The following is a 19473-nucleotide window of genomic DNA, read 5'->3' on the forward strand; positions in this document are numbered from 1 at the left end:
GGTAAAAGTCCCCGCGATACTAGATCAATTCATAGAGATAGAGTTGTCTTTTTAAAGCTAAGAAGCTAAAAGCTTTCGTAGTGATTTTTAAACCTCAGAATCAAAATATATATTAGGTCGCATATAGAAAAATAAAAAGAAAACCGCTTATCGCTCGCAAACAAACCACAACCGGCTTGTATATTAGAGGCATTTACGTTACGTTTAGCTGTCAATAGGACGAGAGAAGAGAGAAATATGCCGATCGCGTGCACTATGAATGTCGTCGTCGGTATGCTAGGCTGCTTTTTCATTTCATTATTCTTCTACTATAACAAACAGCTTGTGTGTCACGGTCGGTTCATCCGAATGCTCTCTCGCGTTTAATTCCCGGTTCTGGCAAAGTAATATTATTCATTCCTAATTTTAAATGGGATAATTCTCAATAGTAGCCTGGAGTTTGGTAACGTGTGCGGTAAATGGCACCTCGACTATTAATTTGTGAAAGAAAATTGATGTACAAATCTGCAATCCTTTTTTGGTCTATTATTTTAACAAATGTTTTATATCCGTATGATTGACATCAAACTAAGTGGAAGTTTGTTTGTAAGTATCTTATGTCAAAATGACTGTAGCGCGATTCTCTACAGTCGGTTCTAACAAGTATTCAAAATTTGACATTTCAAATTTACTTCAAAAATAGTTCCCAGGCCGCTCACTAGAGGCGCTGATTTAATTTTCATACAAAATTGTGGTGACAATCGCACTACTGAACGGGTATGAGTAAATTTTGGTTTGAATAATAAATTATCTGCGTAGAACTCATATCATCAGGGATTTGATACACTTAACTTCTCTGGAACATGATATAGATATATGAAAATAAATGGGCTTCGACATGGCGGTTTTAGTAATAAATATTAAGGATGTCATTTCCTTCTCGTTTATTTGTGGTCACAATTGAAGGAGACGGATTATTGTGAGGGTATTGACAATATGTTGGCTTACTATTTCTGTATGTATCGTAAAAAAAATGGTTTTGTCGTGTTACAGTAAAGCTTTGTATGTGTATAGTTCTATGAGTAGTTAAACAATCTATAAAAGTTCTTTTTAGTAGTCTAGTATGGTGATTTTCTAGATATAGATTTATAGAATCACGATAGCTGTAATTGTAATTGTAGACGTTTTTCTGGAAGTGAAATATAATAAAACAAATCTAGCTAGGCGGCTCGGCGGGGCGCCGGTTTTTAGTCAAGGCTGACTTAAGCAAACTGTCATAGAAGAAATACAAAATTATAGAAAAAAAAAAGTTTTTTTTTTTTTTTTAACCCTGCGTGCGCAAGGCTAGAATATGTAACACAAAGCGCTAGGTGGGTGTGACACACCCAGAAAGTAAATGCGTGGTTTTACCACAGTATTATTTTCAATGCTTATTTTCTTGAATAATATACTAGTGTTTACTCCTATTTTAATCTAATTTAAAGGCGAAACAAGAAAATAAGTGTATTAATGATATTTATTTATAAAATTAAAAAAGTAACACTTTCAACTGATATTAATTATTTATGACACGTGTTTATCACTTTTTATCAAAAATATGAAAATGAAAACAATTTAAAGCTTTTTTTCTTCTAGTATACTAAACATAACAACATAATAATACGTTTGATCAATAAAAAAACTAATAAAAACAAATTTATTTATCTTGAGATCTTGTGCAGTTTTCACAGACGAAAATGACGTGTCTTACAATATTTCTTTGTCTTTCTCTTACAATATTTTCCGACATAGTACATACATTTGACCCGTTTGGTGCTGTAAAACATTTCATTCCATTTTCCCCAACATAAAACTACCTTCCATATCATTTTCTTCTGATCCTATAGGCTGTTCTCCGTCATCTAACTCCTGCTCTGTCTCACTTCCAAAACTTCTTTCACTAACATGATCAATATCTTGGTCACTACCGATTTCGTCGGTAAAACTGTCTTAGGCTTCTTAGAAAAGACATAACAATCTACTTTGGTTATTTTCGTAAGATATTTTAGATTTTTATCCCGAAAATAAAACAAAACAATGCAAAAATAACTAGAAGAAAACAAAATGTGTTTGGTAAAATTCGTAACAAGAAGCGTAAGGTGGGTTGCACGCACCCGCTGACAGCTTCAACCCCGTATACACCATTTTCCGGGCGGCGGTCGGCTGAGGCAGCAGCAGTCGATGCTTCGGCACCTCCCCCCGCGCAGCTACTCAGGCGCACGACGCGTAATAACAATTCGTTATAAAAATATTTATCGATTTTTGTAGCTCTGGGTGTATCACACCCAACCTTACGCTCGCCGGGTTAATCAAATTTATTGTCAAGGCCTTTAGCCAACAAAACGCTATGTCGGCCTCATAGGGAAACTCAAATTACAACAAAGTGCAAAATCTTAAAAAAAAAACTAATTTTCTAACTGAAGGCAATTAAAATTTTCAAAAAACATAAATTAAAAAGAGAAAAATAAACTGAATATATTTTAATTTAGCATATTTTCAGAAAAAACATAACTAAAAAACTTAAAAATTTTAATCGCCTTTTCAGAAAATGGATCACTCAAAATAACATTTATACTACCATTATGACAAAAAAAATGCTGCAATTGCAACTGTGCTCTAATATTGTTATATAAACTGCATTCTATTAAAATATGCAACAAATCATCGATTTTCGAGCATGATTTACATATCGGCGACGATTTAACACCCACCAAATTCAAAAATTTGCCGCAGGGCACATGACCGGAACGAACCCTGAATGCCGCCACTATCTGATCCCTCGACAGGCCTGACTCATCACACCAAGGGGCCCGAGACAGCGCTGGCTGCATGGTCCGGTACCAGAGACCTTTGGTTGACATTGTGGACTCAAAATGTTGCTTCCATATGTCGAAGCAACTAGATTTCATGAAAGAAATCAGTTCTGAAGGGTAGGGCTTGCTGCCGAAAGGTATACCATCCGATGCAGCTCGACCAGCAAGCCCATCCACAATGTCATTCCCTGAAATCCCTACATGAGATGGAATCCATTGAAGTTTGATATTAATTCCTTTCGATTGTAATAAATGAATCGACTCTAGTGCCGCATAAGCTATCGGCATGCCTCGGACACCCGTGACACAACGAGCCAAATGTTGGAGAGCACTTCTTGAGTCCGACAAAATGACCACATCTTTGACCTCTATAGACTCTACATAAGAAAGTGCTTCAGTAATGGCTGTCAACTCTGCTCTCATAACACAAGCACCATCGCATAAATTTAAAATAGTTTTGTAATCATTTTGGGGGTCAAAAAATGCTGCTCCAACACCAGTAGTATCCTTGGACCCGTCAGTAAATATCAAATAAAAATCTTTATAATCAGAATTCAACATTGTCGTTACAATAGACTTTAAATTTTGTACACTACACTTACGTTTTGGAATATCAAAATGTTCAATCTTAGAATGAATACAGTGTTTAATATTAACAGACGATATCCAAGTATTAAGACTAAACATTTCTAAACTGCTACTCTTATGAACGACCATATCTTTATATTTATTGTATACATCAACTAAAATAGGTATTTTCTTATTCTGCCAGAAATGATTACTACCTAAAGTTGATAGCTTCTCAAGCAAGTCCACTGTTTGGTTATTGGCGAAAGAGACTATTCTCAACCAATACCTACAAGCTAGCCACTGTCTCCTCACAAACAATGGCGGCACACAGAGCTCGTTCTCCATTACACAAATAGGAGTAGTACGAATAAATCCGCCACATGCACGTAAAGCTCGATTTTGCAAAACATCTAATCTATTTAAATGAATATTAGCACTATTGCCATACAAAAAACTGGCATAATCAATCCTACTTCTTACAAGGGAAATGTACAACCTACGCAGATGTTTAGGATGAACACCCCACGAACTACTTCCTAAAACCTTAAAAATATTAAGGTATTTGTAAACCTTCTCACAAGTTTCATTTATATGCGCACCCCATCTTAAAGATGCATCCAACCACAAACCTAAATACTTAATTTTATCGACAACTTTAATATGTGAGCCATTGAGCCAAAAAAAAAGTTCCTCTGAATTAAGTCATAAGATACGATAACGTGAAAAAAACTTCAATAAAATGTACATGCACATTTTATTGAAGATTTTTCTCAACTACAACAGGAAATGGGTAAGTATCTAGTAACTTGAAACATTTTCAGCATATTCAAAAAAGGAGCAGCAAAAGTTTCAAAAACAAAACTCTAGTAAAAAATAAAGCACGCAGGTCACAAAAAGGGAAAAAGACAATATACACATACATCTCAACGAGACCTTTCCGAAAATTGGCTGAATACACAAAATACGTTTGCTCGCTGAAATAAACTGAAAAAACAAAGGCCCACAAAATGGTGACGACATTGTATTGCGTCGCAATTAAACTTGTTAAATGGGACCTGTTTTACTGAAAAAAGCATTCAACTATAAATGATTTAATGTGCATGACTTTTTGTAGTGGATTGTTTTTTTTGCGACGAAGTATCTTTAAAGGTACTGTGTGTGTTGGCGTGAAAATTTGTGTACACTGTCACATTTTCAAAATACATAATACTAGCTTTTACCCGCGACTTCGTCCGTCTCCTAAATTTTCTCATGGGAATGCGTCATTTTCCCGGGGTAAAAAGTAGCCTATGTCCTTTCTCGGGTATTAAAATATCACCATACCAAATTTCATGCAAATTGGTTCAGTAGTTTAGGAGTGATTGAGTAACAGACAGACGGAGTTACTTTCGCATTTGTAATATTAGTATGTGGGGTGTAGTGGGCGGTCTGCGTTGCACTTTGTCAGTCGACCTTCCCAGGTGACCAAGTGTAAATAACTCGTCGACAGCTCGCAAACTCTCTTCCGGTGGCTCCAAGAAGCTGTTATGCAGCGGCCACACCCTGGAAACCACGTCGGCTCGTGGGCTAAACCCGGAGGAGGGGGCTCAGGAGCAACGTCACCTGAGCTTGTTCGGTCGTCTCCCGAACTTGTGTCTTGGCTCCACAGCAGTCCACCTTTGGTGGCAAGATACCTAGGCAACCGCAGGAATGCCTTAAGGTGACAATAGGGATCTTGTTATTGTTCGCCATACTGCTGCATCTGACATTTCTCCGATCGTAACGGCTCCCCGTTCCATTGGATCAAGATTTGTTGGACGAGAGAGTGCTCTTGCGTTAGCGCGTACGTCTGAGCACTATAATATCTCCTGCGCAACTGACCGCTTCCGATAAATGGACTCCGTTGTCGTTAAGCCCTATGGCGATGGGATGAAGTAGAGAGGTCTGGCGTGATGCAAGCTAGGCTTTGTCTGATTCCTGCACATAGGCGGTCCTAGGGGCATGAGTACGTGCCGTGGTCGCTTTCGCATTGCAAATTGGGGACGACAATGCGGTTTCGGCAACACCTGGGATGACAAAGCAGCCCTATTTAGGGAGACACTGCTTTCCTCGCTCAGCCGAGGAGGGAGCTAGAAAAGGTGCTCTAAAAAAATGTTCGTCCTTACCTGGAGGGTGGTAGTAACCACGGCTGCCATCGCATCACTTAATTCGTGGTCGACGTAACAGAGTAAATAAAAATATGAACCCAACTTTCATGACCTTTGCAGCGTGGAACGTGAGAACGCTAATTGATCGTGATGGCAATAGCTGTCCTGAACGTAAAACTGCTATAGTAGCTCGTGAACTTCGTCGCTATAATGTGGATGTGGCTGCGCTTAGCGAAACACATCTTGCTGATGAAGGAGAGCTGGTGGAAGATGGAGGTGGTTATACGTTCTTTTGGAAAGGTACCCCTTCCTCTGAACCTCGTCGATCAGGTGTAGGGTATGCCATCAAGAATCACTTAGTAAAACGACTTGAATGTCCTGTACACATCTCGGACCGCGTGACCACACTGCGCCTTCAACTGGATACAGACAACTTCCTTAATGTCATCAGCGTTTATGCTCCAACGCTAGACAAGTCGGATGATATTAAGGACAAATTCTATGAGGAATTGTCTCAATGTCTTGACAGCATAAACACCAGAGAGCAAATCTTGTTGCTAGGCGATTTCAATGCCAGAGTTGGTCGGGACTATGATGCTTGGCCTGGGGTTCTAGGAAGACACGGGGTCGGCAATATGAACAGCAATGGTCGCTTGCTACTCAGTCTCTGTGCTCAATACGACCTTGCGATAACGAACACTATGTTCCGAATTGCCGCCAAGCACAAGACAACATGGATGCACCCACGATCTAAACACTGGCATCTGATTGACTATGCCATCGTACGGCAAAGAGATATCAGTCAAGTCCAAGTCACCCGTGTAATGCGCGGTGCCCACTGTTGGACTGACCATCGACTTATTGTCACTAAGTTGAAACTCCGTCTCCGACGACCGCGTAGATCCACTGACAAAAAACCTACGAGTTTAAACGTGGATAAGCTAAAATATCGCGAGGTTAGAGAGAAATATGCCGACGCTTTAACAGAGAAATTGTTGCACATAAATGAAACAGGCGAGGTCAATGCTGCTTGGGGAGACATTTCTTGTCATGTAATGGAATCCGCTTCAGCTATATTGGGTACCAAAGACCGGCCTAGCGAAGACTGGTTCGATGACAATAGCGAGGCTCTCAGAGCAGCATTTGATAGACATCGAAAGCTTTTGCAACGATATCATCGAAGAGGTGAAAGTGTTGCGGCGGTCAAACAAAGTGACCAAGAATTGCGTAGGCTGTCTCGGCAATTAAAAGACAAGTGGTGGCAAGACAAAGCCCGTCAAATGCAGCTGCTTGCCGACACAAACCAGCTTGGGGAGTTTTACTCCGAGGTTCGCAAGCTGATTGGTTCATCCATCCGAACAAAAGTGCCTTTGAGGTCTTTAGATGGTGTATGCTTCCTGACTAACAAGGAGGATGTATTAAAGCGTTGGGCTGAACATTTTAATACTCTGCTCAACGTAGACCGATCAGCCGACCTACATAGTATCAGCACAATACCTCAACTTCCTCTGGCTACTGAGCTTGACGAGCCCCTGTCATGTGACGAGGTTGTCATAGCCATCAAACAGCAGAAAAATAAGCGGGCGGTTGGCATTGACCTTGTTCCTGGTGAGCTGCTGAAGTATGGTGGCGAGAAGTTGCACATGTCGGTTTGGAAACTATTTGTTCGTATGTGGGAAGAGGAGAGAGTCCCGGACGAATTTAAAGTGTCTCGCATTATTGCCCTATATAAGAACAAGGGTGACCGATCCGACTGCAATTCATATCGCGGTATATCATTACTGTCTGCTCCCGGAAAGGCCTTTGCTAGAGTTCTTCTGAACCGCATTAAAAATCTTTCAGAAAAAGTTCTGCCCGAAACCCAGTTTGGCTTCCGACCTGACCGAGGCACGTGCGAAGCTATTTTCTCGGTGCGTCTACTACAGGAAAAAAGTAGAGAGCAGGGTCGCCACTTGTACCTCTGCTTTGTTGACCTAGAGAAAGCATTCGATAGTGTGCCTCGTGAAGCTCTCTGGATCGTGCTAGGAAAGTTAGGATGTACGGAGAAGTTTGTGCGGCTTCTACGGCCCCTGCATGATGATATGCACTGCTGCGTGTCCGTAGACGGTGAACAGTCAGATTTCTTCCCTGTTACCTGTGGGGTGAAACAAGGGTGCGTTTTAGCACCTACACTGTTCGTCATATACTTTGCGGTAGTAGTCAAAGAAGTGCTGAATGCTGTTTCCGAGGGAGTCCGCATCCGCTTTCGCACTGACGGTAATGTTTTTAACTTAGCCAGACTTAAGGCGCGTAGTAAAGTATCGTATACAGTAATATCAGAGATCATGTATGCGGATGATCTATGCTTTTTGTCAGAATCTCCAGATGGCCTGCAACGGCTTATGTCCGTTTTTCACCAAGCATGCTGTAAGTTCGGCCTTAAGATCAGCGTCAAAAAGACAGAGGTGATGTCGCTAGACATACATGGACGTGAGACACTCACTATTAACCTTGGTGAGGATGTGCTGAAGCAGGTCGATATGTTCCGGTATCTGGGGAGCACAGTAACAACAAAGTGTGACCTTGATGCTGAAATCAACTCCAGGATCAGTGCTGCGGCTGCAGCATTTGGAAAGTTGCGTTTGAAGGTCTTCTGCTCTCACGACCTTAAGCTGGCTACCAAGGTATCGGTTTATATGGCAATTGTGCTGCCAAACCTTCTCTACTCTTCTGAGACGTGGTGTGTGCACCGCAACCACATACGCACTCTAGATCGTTTCCACCTCAAATGCCTTCGTACCATCATGCAGATTAGATGGTTTGACCGAGTGCGTAATACCGAAGTATTGAGACGAGCCAATGTCGGTGGCATTGAGGCCTACTTAATGCGTCGACAACTTCGGTGGTGCGGTCATGTATCACGAATGAAGGAGGAGAGAGTGGCGAAGCGCATCTTTTATTCTGAACTCGTGGAGGGTAAGCGTAAGCATGGCGGACAACTCCTGCGGTATAAAGATGTGCAGAAGCGCCATATGAAGAGATGCAACATTGATCCTTCTCGATGGGAAGGTTTGGCAGCACAGCGGCCTGAATGGCGCGGGTTGGTACAACAACAGATCCACGAATTCGAAGAGAGGCGCAAAAAAGACCTCGACACAAAACGCGACGATTTAAAGGCTCGCCCACCTGCTGCCATTGCTTACAATTATATTAGCGGTAAACTCACGTGTCCGCACTGCACACGTGAATTTTCTAATAAAATTGGCTATATAAGCCATCTGCGTGCGCATCAGCGCCGACTTAATTAGGAGGTGAAGTGGTCGCCATGGCCGAAATCGGTCGGATAGATAGATAGATAGATTAGTATGGATAAGTTCTGTATGCGTATTACGTATCTTAGTTGACAAATATTTGAAAGCCACTATGTTGTACATTGTTTTATCTCTTAGATTACAGTGATTAACACGTTACGTCAAAGCAGCAATGTACTTGTGACCATAAATTTGACATACACTAGTTGTCTACTGAAATACGTGATACACATATCGGACTGCAATAGATGAAACAAGTGCAGGATCGTAAAAAATTACGTATAGATGCGCGATTCTGTACAGTCGGTACTGTCGAGTATCGAAATTTTGACATTTAGAATGTACTGCTAAAACATTTCCTACGATATCCGTCATAGGCGCTGATCAGATTTTAATGTTTCTCGATGTCAAGCCGATTGTCGGTAGTCGATAGTAGTAAAGAATCGAGCTACTGAGGAGGAGGTCTATTCTTAACAGTAGGCACATTAGGACTAGGACTTTTTAAACAAATACAACTTTAATCATAATAATAACGATTCATAATTCCACATACACGCAAGGGAATAGAACACCGTATATTGTTTTTTCATCGTGAATGCGTCTCTAGGGGCAAATATCGCATTATTATGGTACAAACGACCAACTAAAGCGGACTCTAGGGACTGTTTATCAAGGAAATGGTTAGTATAATGAGCGTTCATTTTTATTATTGAAGATATATTAATTTTAATAAAATTGTAGATTTTTCTATGGAAACGTCTTGGTAGACCAACTTAGAAATGCACTACTATCATATCGGTATAAATATAACGTTTTGGTTTTATGTACCGTATCTCTAGAAATCAGTGATAAAATAGAAAAAAACAGTTTTTTGGGATATCGGGTTATTTATATTCTGGATATTTTCATACAGGCTTGTTTTTCGAATTAAATGCGTATATAAAGAACAAATGGGATTTCAATAAATCTAATATATATATATATAAAATTCTCGCGTCACAGTTTTCGTTACCGTACTCATCCGAAACGGCTTTACCGATTCTCATGAAATTTTGTGAGCTTATTGAGTAAGACTGAGAATCGGCCAACATCTATTTTTCATGCCCCTAAGTGACACTTTTTTTTCAATTTTTATGGCAAAGCAACGTTTGCCGGGTCAGCTAGTATACTATAAAAGTTAATGATATTCAAGTTATGAATTATCTTCAGTTTGTTTGCTTTCTAATTACAAAGCATATAGCTCATAAATTGTTACAAACTTTAGTCGGGGGTGTCGGAGTTTACAACACAACACAACACGTGCTCCGCTGTTATTAATGAAATAAATTCTGAATATGTATCATTCCTTTTCGTTTGCCATTATTATGTTATGAAGAAATTTTTTTGTGAATTCTTTGACAGTATTATCGCAGATAGTGTCTGTTTATTAGTCTTGTTGGTATAGATAAGGTCAATTTATGAATTATATTTCACTAGCTTCGGTCAGCAACTTTGTCCGCCTAGAAAAAATCCAATAAGCTAGCGAATATTTCGAGGGCCTCCGTGGCGCAGTGTGCAAGTTGATCGCATCTAGCGGGTGCTGTAGGAACTATTCTATAAAGTACATTTTTAATGTCAAACTCTCATTACTCTCTGTACAGAATCGAGCTACGGTAGAGAATCAAGCAACTGTATCTGATTGTAAATTTGACACAAGAATTATATTTAGCTATCATTATTTTGAACGGAACTCAAGGAAATAACACGCAATCGTATTTGCGTGCGGTTTGATGAATGCGATCAAATGAGGGTAGACAGAAATCAAATATTTTCCCTGTTTCAATGTTTGTTTATTGGATTTAGCTATGCTTCGATGAAAATATTTTGACGAATTACATTTACAGGTGACTGGTGTACATCTCCGTTGACTATTATTTAAAAGGCTGGCTTGCTGTTATTTTACTGCAATGCACTACCTCCTGGCTATCAAATTGATGTACTCGAATTGTGGGCTGAGACAACTCGCGTACATCAATTTGATAACGTCTGCGTCAACTTGATAGCCGAGACTACACAATTCGCAAGCCGATCGGTTCCTTTGGGCCCGGCGCCTATTACCGGCATCGGCAAAAAAATAATCCTTGAGCATTTCTACGTGCAAGTGCACATTGTCGAAAACTATACTTGCATGCTGCAAGCTCCAGAAAGGAAGTTGACGAGCTCTTATAAGCATGCAAAAACAGAGTTTGCGTGTTCGCTTGTGTGTACTGTGTGAGACTTTTCCTTGCTGAACCCGATAATGGACGCGGGACCCTAGGCTGCACGTCCACTGCGTTGGGGATGGAGCGTACGGACCATAAGGATTAAATAATTATCTATACTTATATTATAAAGCTGAAGAGTTTGTTTGTTTGTTCGTTTGGTCCAATTTGAAAAATTCTTTCAGTTTTAGATAGCCCATTTATCGAGGAAGACTATAGGCTATATTTCATCACGCTAGGAGTAAAGTACCATTAAAAAATGTTACAAAAACGGGGGAAATTATGACCCATTCTTTTTTATGTGACGCAAGCGAAGTTGCGCGGGTCAGCTAGTAAGAAATAAATATCATTGGACAACGCACACGGTCATTTGATTCCAAACTAAGCAGAGTACTATGGTAACCAAATAACTGATATGCATACTTATATAAAAATAGTTTGACAACTAGGCTCGGAACAGACACTCGTGCTCATCACTCAAACTCACACTATATGAGGTAAACTTTTCTTACCCATTGTCGTTCCCTAACGAATTTTCGCGTAAGATAATGATGTGCTCGATAATTTAAGTGTCGTTCGTCAAGTGTTTTACGACACAACAATGTTTATTATGTTTTAGGCTTGGATGTAAAAACTCAATAATTTTATGACCGCTAAAACAAAAAGCTATTACATTTTGTCACCTTTTAGCGGCATATTGGCAGGCTTTTAAGCTCCCCAAAGCGGTTTTTCTGGAGGATTATTTTAAATTTCCGCGTTTTACGCATGGATTATATGTACCTACTTTTTATTGTGCGAATATTTCTTCTAAAGCCAAAAATAATGAGTCAATGGAGAGAAATAATAAATTTAAATAATGGACAGGTATTTTAAAAATAAAATATTTATGAAAAAAAGTGTGCGAAGTTTGTTATAATATGTTTGCATTAAATGTTTTTAAACAATTGCGATTTCCACATATGGACATGTTGACGCAAGACAAATGCCTTTAATATTTTAGCGCCGTAAAATTGTATCTTTAAATTATGCGAGGCTTTTTATAAACATAAAATTTCATGCTAACACATATTTACAAATCAGCATTAGAAAATGTTATAGTAGACTGTCAGTGAACAGATACATTTATATTCATAATGCCATATCCATTGGGAATATCCAAAACACAATTCACAGCTCGTTGAGCTGAACAATAATAATTATTAAATAATAATTGCATCGAATCATAATTGGACAACGAGTGCTTTGTTTTATATTAAAACAATGTGATCGTTTCACTCTTGTAATGTTTTATTATTGTATAATATCGTGTTAAGTGGATAAGAGTATAAAAACAATGGCTTGGTTGAATTTTGTTTAATTTCATTATATACTCGTACAAGTATGCTCGACCAGTGGTCGACGGTTCGAACTCGAGGTAACACACCAATGACTTTTCAAAGTAGTATGTGTATTAGAAATAAGAATCATTTGTTTGTAACTTTATTCGGGCCATTTCAAATGTGCGAACTAACCCTCGGCTTCTGAGGTACATTGAGCGGTAGTTTATCTATTCAATAGCTTTTAAACTCATATAAAATAAAGGCGATATGATAATCAAATTGTCTTTTGTTACAGATTATGGTGATGACGTAAAAGGTAAGCATATTACTTTGGCAGAGTACTGGTAATGGCTCCACAAACAATTTGTACGAGTATATTACCGAATTATTGGAAAATTTCCGTAATTTCTGCTAACAAATTAATTAGGAAGGCATCCATTGCGTGTGACCTGCTAGTATTTTTCCCGATTTCACGATATTTGCCTTCAATTAAACAGTACAATATATTTTACGCATACATTGAATTAATTTGCCTGTTCGATTCTGAGGAGTAAGTTAGAAAATCGATATTCTTTTTTGTCAATTGGCTATTCAAATAGGGTCTCTCAGATTTTGTAAAGATATCAAATATCAGCATTTAGCAATTACAAAAACTCGAAGTACTTAAACCATGGTTGTAAATAATAATTGTTAATTTAGAATAAATAGTATTTTCTACGTAAAATAAGATACAGAACCACACGAACGTTGTCTATTTATATCGAAAATTCTTAATACAGCCACCAAAATATTGCCTCCCATGTATAAGATACTTTACGATTGCTTAAACCCAAACACAATTCTAAGCACGTATGTACCTAGCGGTGCGTTTATGTTGTTTATTGAGTTTATCGTATGAGTGTGGTGTATAAACTTGTGAGTTCATTTACACTTTTGATATATTGTTATGTTACTTGTATTTCCTTTGGTGAATATTGCTTTCTTGCCTGTCGTCGGTATATTACAAAATGATTCTCGGTTTTATGTACTTATATGTTTATCGTATCTTACTTACATTGTCAATGCAAATATTTGAACGTTCGGACGATTGTTGGTTACTATCACGCCAAAACTGCTGAATACATTTTGAATAAAAAAGAATGAATAAATCTATACTAATATTATAAAGCTGAAAAGTTTGTTTGTTTGAACGCGCTAATCTCAGGATCTACTGGTCCAATTTGAAAAATGATTTCATTGTTAGATAGTCCATTTATCGAGAAAGGCTATAGGCTGTAAAACATCACGCTAGGACCATTAAGAGCGGAGTAGCAATGAGAAATGATACAAAAACGGGGAAAATTATGACCCATTCTCTCTTAGGTGACGCAAGCGAAGTTGCGCGGGTCAGCTAGTATATTATAATCTTGATTATTCAGAAGATACTTTGGCTCGAAACATTAACGCAGTTACTAATCTCACTTTAATTATAAAAATAAATAGACTCGTAGTTGAAAGTTTGAAATTTAAAATGTAATGCCAATCTTGTTCATGTGACGCCCGATAGAGGCACTGATCAGATTTTCATACAAAACTAAATAGCTAGCCGATTGTCGCTGATCGATAGTGGTAGAGAATCGAGTTACAAATGCCCGGTTTCTGAGTCCGTTTAGCGGTATTTTATCTGTTCAATAGCGTTTTTTATATGAGTTTAAGCGCTATTGAATAGATAAACTACCGCTAAATGTACTTCAGAAACCGGGGGTATATGTAACAAGGGAAGTTTGTACGGATTGTATCAAGTTGCGTTCTCTAGTCTCTATCTACCTCTGTGGAAAAAAAACGTGATTTTTTGTATGTATCACTCTTTGCATTATACAGTTTTCATTTTCAGCAACGCACAGCGCAGCAACCACAATCTGTGGTCAACATTAGGTGACACCTGCGTAACATTAAGTCTGACGCAGTGCGGTGGTTTTGTTTATGATTTTAATATACACTGACGCTTTATACAGTGCATGTATAGAGCCTACAATATATAAAACGCCGTTGGTTCTGACGTGTTTTATTTTAACGATTTTTTTTATGTTTGAAATATTTACTTACACTTAATAGAATTCTACAGATATGCATAATATCAGGTCTGGTGTAAGCAGAGGTGTATGAAATTCACTCACGTTACGCTATTGATGCCATGCAATTAACAAATTGCGAAGCTTATTACTTACTAGAGGCCGCCCGCGACTTCGTCCGCGTGGAAACCCTTCCCGTGTAAATGTCGATCCCTCGGGAACTCCAAGATAAAAAGTAGCCTATGTATTTTGGGATTTTCGCTACCTCTATACCAAATTTCATCGTAATCGGTTCAGTAGTATTTGAAAGAGTAACAAACATAACATACTCACCAATTTTCGGATTAATAATATTAGTAGGACATAAGTAAACAGTTATGTCTATACTACACATGGTAAAAAAATAAGGAAGCTAATATCAAAGTAATAATGATGAAGAATTTGTGTACTTAGTTTTAATTGGTTTTTTGTTTACCGATGGACGCCACCCCCGTATCATGTTATTGGAACGCAAAGTAACGTTCGACACGACATCGTGGGCAAGGAGGGTGAATCGCGTAGGCTGCCAATCGAACTAAAACTATTTCTAATCGATGCATAGTAGGTCAATACATTACTGTTTTATTTTTATATAAAAGTGGCTACACGAGCTGTGCCTTTTTCTCTTTGTGAATATAGTTAATTTTCTCGCGTGAATAATGATGCGACTTGAACAACTTTGCGACTGGGTTGACCACTAACCTTATATAGTTTTAAACAGTAGCCATCTTACTGCTAGACAAGTGTCTCTTCTCTCGTCTAACTTTGACACTAGGTTGACCACTAACCATACGATAAACAAACAAAAATCGCTATGTTTTCTGTGACCGTTAGAGCAAGTGATAAGGCCACGTAGCTTCATTTTAACACTTCGAAAAGTCATTGGTGTGTTGCCTCGGATTCGAACTGTGTTGATTACTTTACGATTAATTAAAATTAATAAGTTATACCGCCAAATAATTATAGCTAGCCTCCGACAACTCATAAGGCTCTCTTGCTTTGATAACAAAATATTCATTTTGATTCACTCCGTTTTCAGCGGCCTGTCGCTTTGACTATTTTTGCTCGTGGCTTTAAATACGCTGCAAGGCAGATAATAAACTTTTAACCCTTTGGCTTGAGATTTAAAGTCTATTATCGCTTGCTCTAATATTTATTTCTTAATCATGAACTTGCTAAAACGATTTTTAATATTGACGAGAGTAAGACGCGGCCAGATGGGAAGTGAGCGATCGATGCTCATTATTCTGGATTCATTGTCTAAACAATTGTCAAACTACATATTTCAGATAATTAGAAAAAACTAGATATAAAGATAGGAATAATCTGTTTTAAACGAAAATCTAAAACTACAATTGCGTATTAAATTTTGAATTTATAATAGTCCGTCATTTTTTTTATTTCACTCATGCACTAAGAATTGCTCTTGTGTCGCGACGACTTTTACAAACATACAAACAACGGACACAAAGTACAAACGGATTCGAAACAACTATTTGGCATAGTATTCCTCTCCCAATTTTGATTTTGCAGTTTGCCAAACGTCCATTGGTCTGTAGTTCATTCGCTGAGAATATAAAATTGCAAAATTTTGTAATATCAATTGATAAATAGTTTTGGTAATATTTTTTATTTATTCTTTATTTCAGGCAACTGAGGCCCATAAATAATACAATACACAAAAAACGTCTTAAAAATATAACTACATACATAATATAACTTATAATTACACACGATTAGGTACTAATATGCAATGGACTCGGAAATCTGTGTGCTACAAGCTTTATTCTCGTCTGATCCTTTCAAAATTGGCTGCCGGCACAAAAATCATCTCCCTCTCTTATAATTGGGCAGTTACGAGCAGCCCCGACAATTTGTCCAGTTCGTAATGTTTACGAGTGTCGAGCGATTGCGTTTATAGCCCATTGCCCTTTATTATGTGAATGGCAGTACAAATAGCCCCTTGTTATTTGTTGTGTAACATTCAAATACTGAGATTTTTTTGTTTGACATTTAAATTTTTTTTCTTTTTTGCAACCTATAGTTTTTGACTCTTAAGACATAATTATAAAATTTATTTAATACTAGCTGACATGCGCAACTTCGCTTGCGTCACATAAGAGAGAATCAGAATTTTCCACGTTTTTGTAACACTTTTTACTGTTACTCTGCTCCTTTTGGTCGTAGCGTGATGATATAAAATATGCTTTTTTCACGAAAAATATTCTCAAAATGATTTATACACTCAGCGGCAGAAAAAGTGGCCCAAGCGCTTATCGTGAATTTGTAAACAAATTAAGTAATATATGAAATATATATTGTTGTAAGTAGTTGCGAAGTGATCTGTTTAGTGTTATGAAGTGTTTAATTTGAGATTAATTTAAGTGACGGATGACTTTTTCTAACAATGTGTGTTAGAACTGAATTCAGTGTTGATTCGAGAGGTCAGTTGAATTCTGTATTTTGAAATATTGCTGCACGGAAACGATTTTCTTTATGATTTTTGTAGATTATTGGTCTATTTAGATTTTAGAAAAGATTTGAAGATGCCACTTACTGCTGACCAAGTGGCTTAGGTTGTCTTGTTGTCCGATCAGGGCCATTACCATTGAGAGGTGGCTGCATTTTTCAATGTATCGCGTACCACTTTAAGGTCTGCAATTAGGAGGTATCGTGAGACTGGTCTCTACACGCGGCGACCAGGAAGTGGACTAACACGATGTACATTCGCAAGAGATCACCGATTTGTTAACCTCGAGGTGCTGAGAAACCGCTTTCTGACAGCGTTTGAGATTCACTAGAGGCTTCAAGCGGCACGCGGAGTCATTCTTAGTGAACGGAACATGAGGCGAAGGATAAAATAACGTAATTTACGGGCAGGAAGACCAACCCGAGTACCAGAACTCGAGAGACACCATAGAGTTGCGCGATTACGATTTGCTCGTAAACATGTGAATTGGCTATCGACCAATGGAGCAAGTTCTTGTTAACCGATGAGTGCATGAGTAGCATTAAGAGCACCAAATGGTCGTGAGAGAGTGTAAAGACGCCATTAAGGACGGTTTTTTCCCAACACAACACGTCAGACGGTCAGTTACAAAGGTAGGTCTGTTATGGTATGGAGAGGTGTATGTTTGGAGGCACGTACGGAGCTTGTCATCGTAGATCAGCGCCTAACAGCAGCCGAGTACATTGAAGAAATCTTCCAAGACCATGTTGTACCACTTATGGATTTCATTGGTCGGGAGGATTAACTCTAATGCAGTTTAATGCGCGCGCTCATAGCGCCCGCGTTGTGGAATCGCACCTTGCTGATATCGGGATTCAAAAACTGGCTTAGCCTGCTCGCAATCCAGACATCAACCCCATAGCACATGTCTGGCACATGCTAAAAAACAGTGTATGTGCACTGCCCAACCCACCAGAATCACTTGGTGAGCGAAGAACCGCTCTAGTCAGAGTGTGGGATAAAGTTCTTCAAGAAGTAATTAAAACATCCTCCAAAGCATGCCAGAATGCATGCAGGTCACCATAAATGCTAGAGGAGTTAACACACGGTATAAACTAGATTTTTTCTTTGGTGCAGAATTAGTTTTTTGCAAAAACTTTCAATAAGCGATTTCTACAAAAGCTGTATTTTTTAATTTTTCCCATTTTTAATTAAAAATTACGAGTATTTAGTGTAAATTGTAACTAAACTTGTGTATAAACTGTTTAACTAATAGTTATAGCCAAAATAATAACCATATATTGATATTCTAAAAAGTTTTATCGTAGTTTTGCTTTGGGCCACTTTTTCTGCCGCTGAGTGTATCTCATAATATAACGAAGTTGCGCTAAGGCATATCCGCCATTAAAACAGTTGCCATGACAACGGAATTTTGTTAATTTAATGTCATTAAAATATTGATTATTCGCGACTTCGTTCGCCACCTGAATTTTCCCGGGAAATGCGTTATTTTCCCGGGGTAAAAAGTAGCCTATGTCCTTTCTCGGGTATCAAAATATCTTCATACCAAATTTCATGCAAATTGGTTCAGTAGTTTAGGCGTGATTGAGTAGCAGACAGACAGACAGACAGAGTTACTTTCGCATTTATAATATTAGTATGGATAATATCAAAATTTATTGTTAAGGTCTGATAAGCTGTCGCTTCACGTAAAATACTGGTATCCAGCTGCATCTAGTGAGACTAACTAAGCCGTCTCCAACATAGTTGGAAGAAAGGTTAGGCTGATGATGATCATAGCTTGTGTGAACGGCACGTATGTTCACCGCACCGTTGCTACGCCATACCGGTTATCGAGCTGCGCCCAGTGAGACTGGAAGCTATCTCCAACATAGTTGGCAGATAGGCTGGGCTGATGATGAACATAGCTTATTGTAAACGGCACGCATTTTCACCGCACCACCGCGGCGCCAAGTACGTTTACAAGCTGCAAGCACTTACAACAGTTACAACCAGATAACACTCAGTAAAAAAAACAAGTGTATCTTAAAACCACTAATCACTATCAGTAGACATACCACACACTTAACCCAGAACAAAGAACACCAATTTTTTATACATTAAAACAAAATCCATTAATTAAATTCAACTCAAAAGAAACATAAGGTCGATTTTGGCCACTGATCACATTTTAATAGCTCCGTAGTTACAGCTAAACGAAACTTCGTTGACAATTTGTCACGAATGGTACTGAGCTTGAATTTTATTTAATGACTGTTTTTAGTTTGGGTCTAACGTTGGACACGGTAGAGAAATTATTTGTTTGAAAATGATCATCTATTTATATTCGTTTTGAAAGATTGTGTTTTTATGTATAAAATTATTCTGAATTAAAAAACATTGCTTTCAAAAATCTCCTCGGAATGCATAAGAAAAAACATACTTCTGTAGTCGGTGCAGAGAATTATTTTACTGCTACTTATCTATGTGCGAAAATGTATCAAAATCCGTTCAATATTTCTGGTGCTATAGCGACAAACATCCGTCCAAAAATCAAA

At 38.4% G+C, this 19473-nt stretch overlaps 1 protein-coding gene across 2 annotated transcripts in view; it reads left to right on the plus strand.

Annotated features, from left to right (window-relative positions):
• The window catches only part of LOC142983612 (octopamine receptor beta-2R-like), a 142287-nt gene that overhangs the window by 80869 nt on the left and 41945 nt on the right, over nt 1-19473 (plus strand). For both annotated transcript variants that reach the window (XM_076130583.1, XM_076130584.1), the window contains one exon: nt 12672-12692. The gene's annotated coding sequence lies outside the window, so the exon portion shown is untranslated. The remainder of the gene's footprint in view (nt 1-12671; nt 12693-19473) is intronic.

The sequence above is a fragment of the Anticarsia gemmatalis genome, chromosome 24 (assembly GCF_050436995.1).
Source record: "Anticarsia gemmatalis isolate Benzon Research Colony breed Stoneville strain chromosome 24, ilAntGemm2 primary, whole genome shotgun sequence".
In the NCBI taxonomy this organism is placed as follows: domain Eukaryota; kingdom Metazoa; phylum Arthropoda; class Insecta; order Lepidoptera; family Erebidae; genus Anticarsia; species Anticarsia gemmatalis.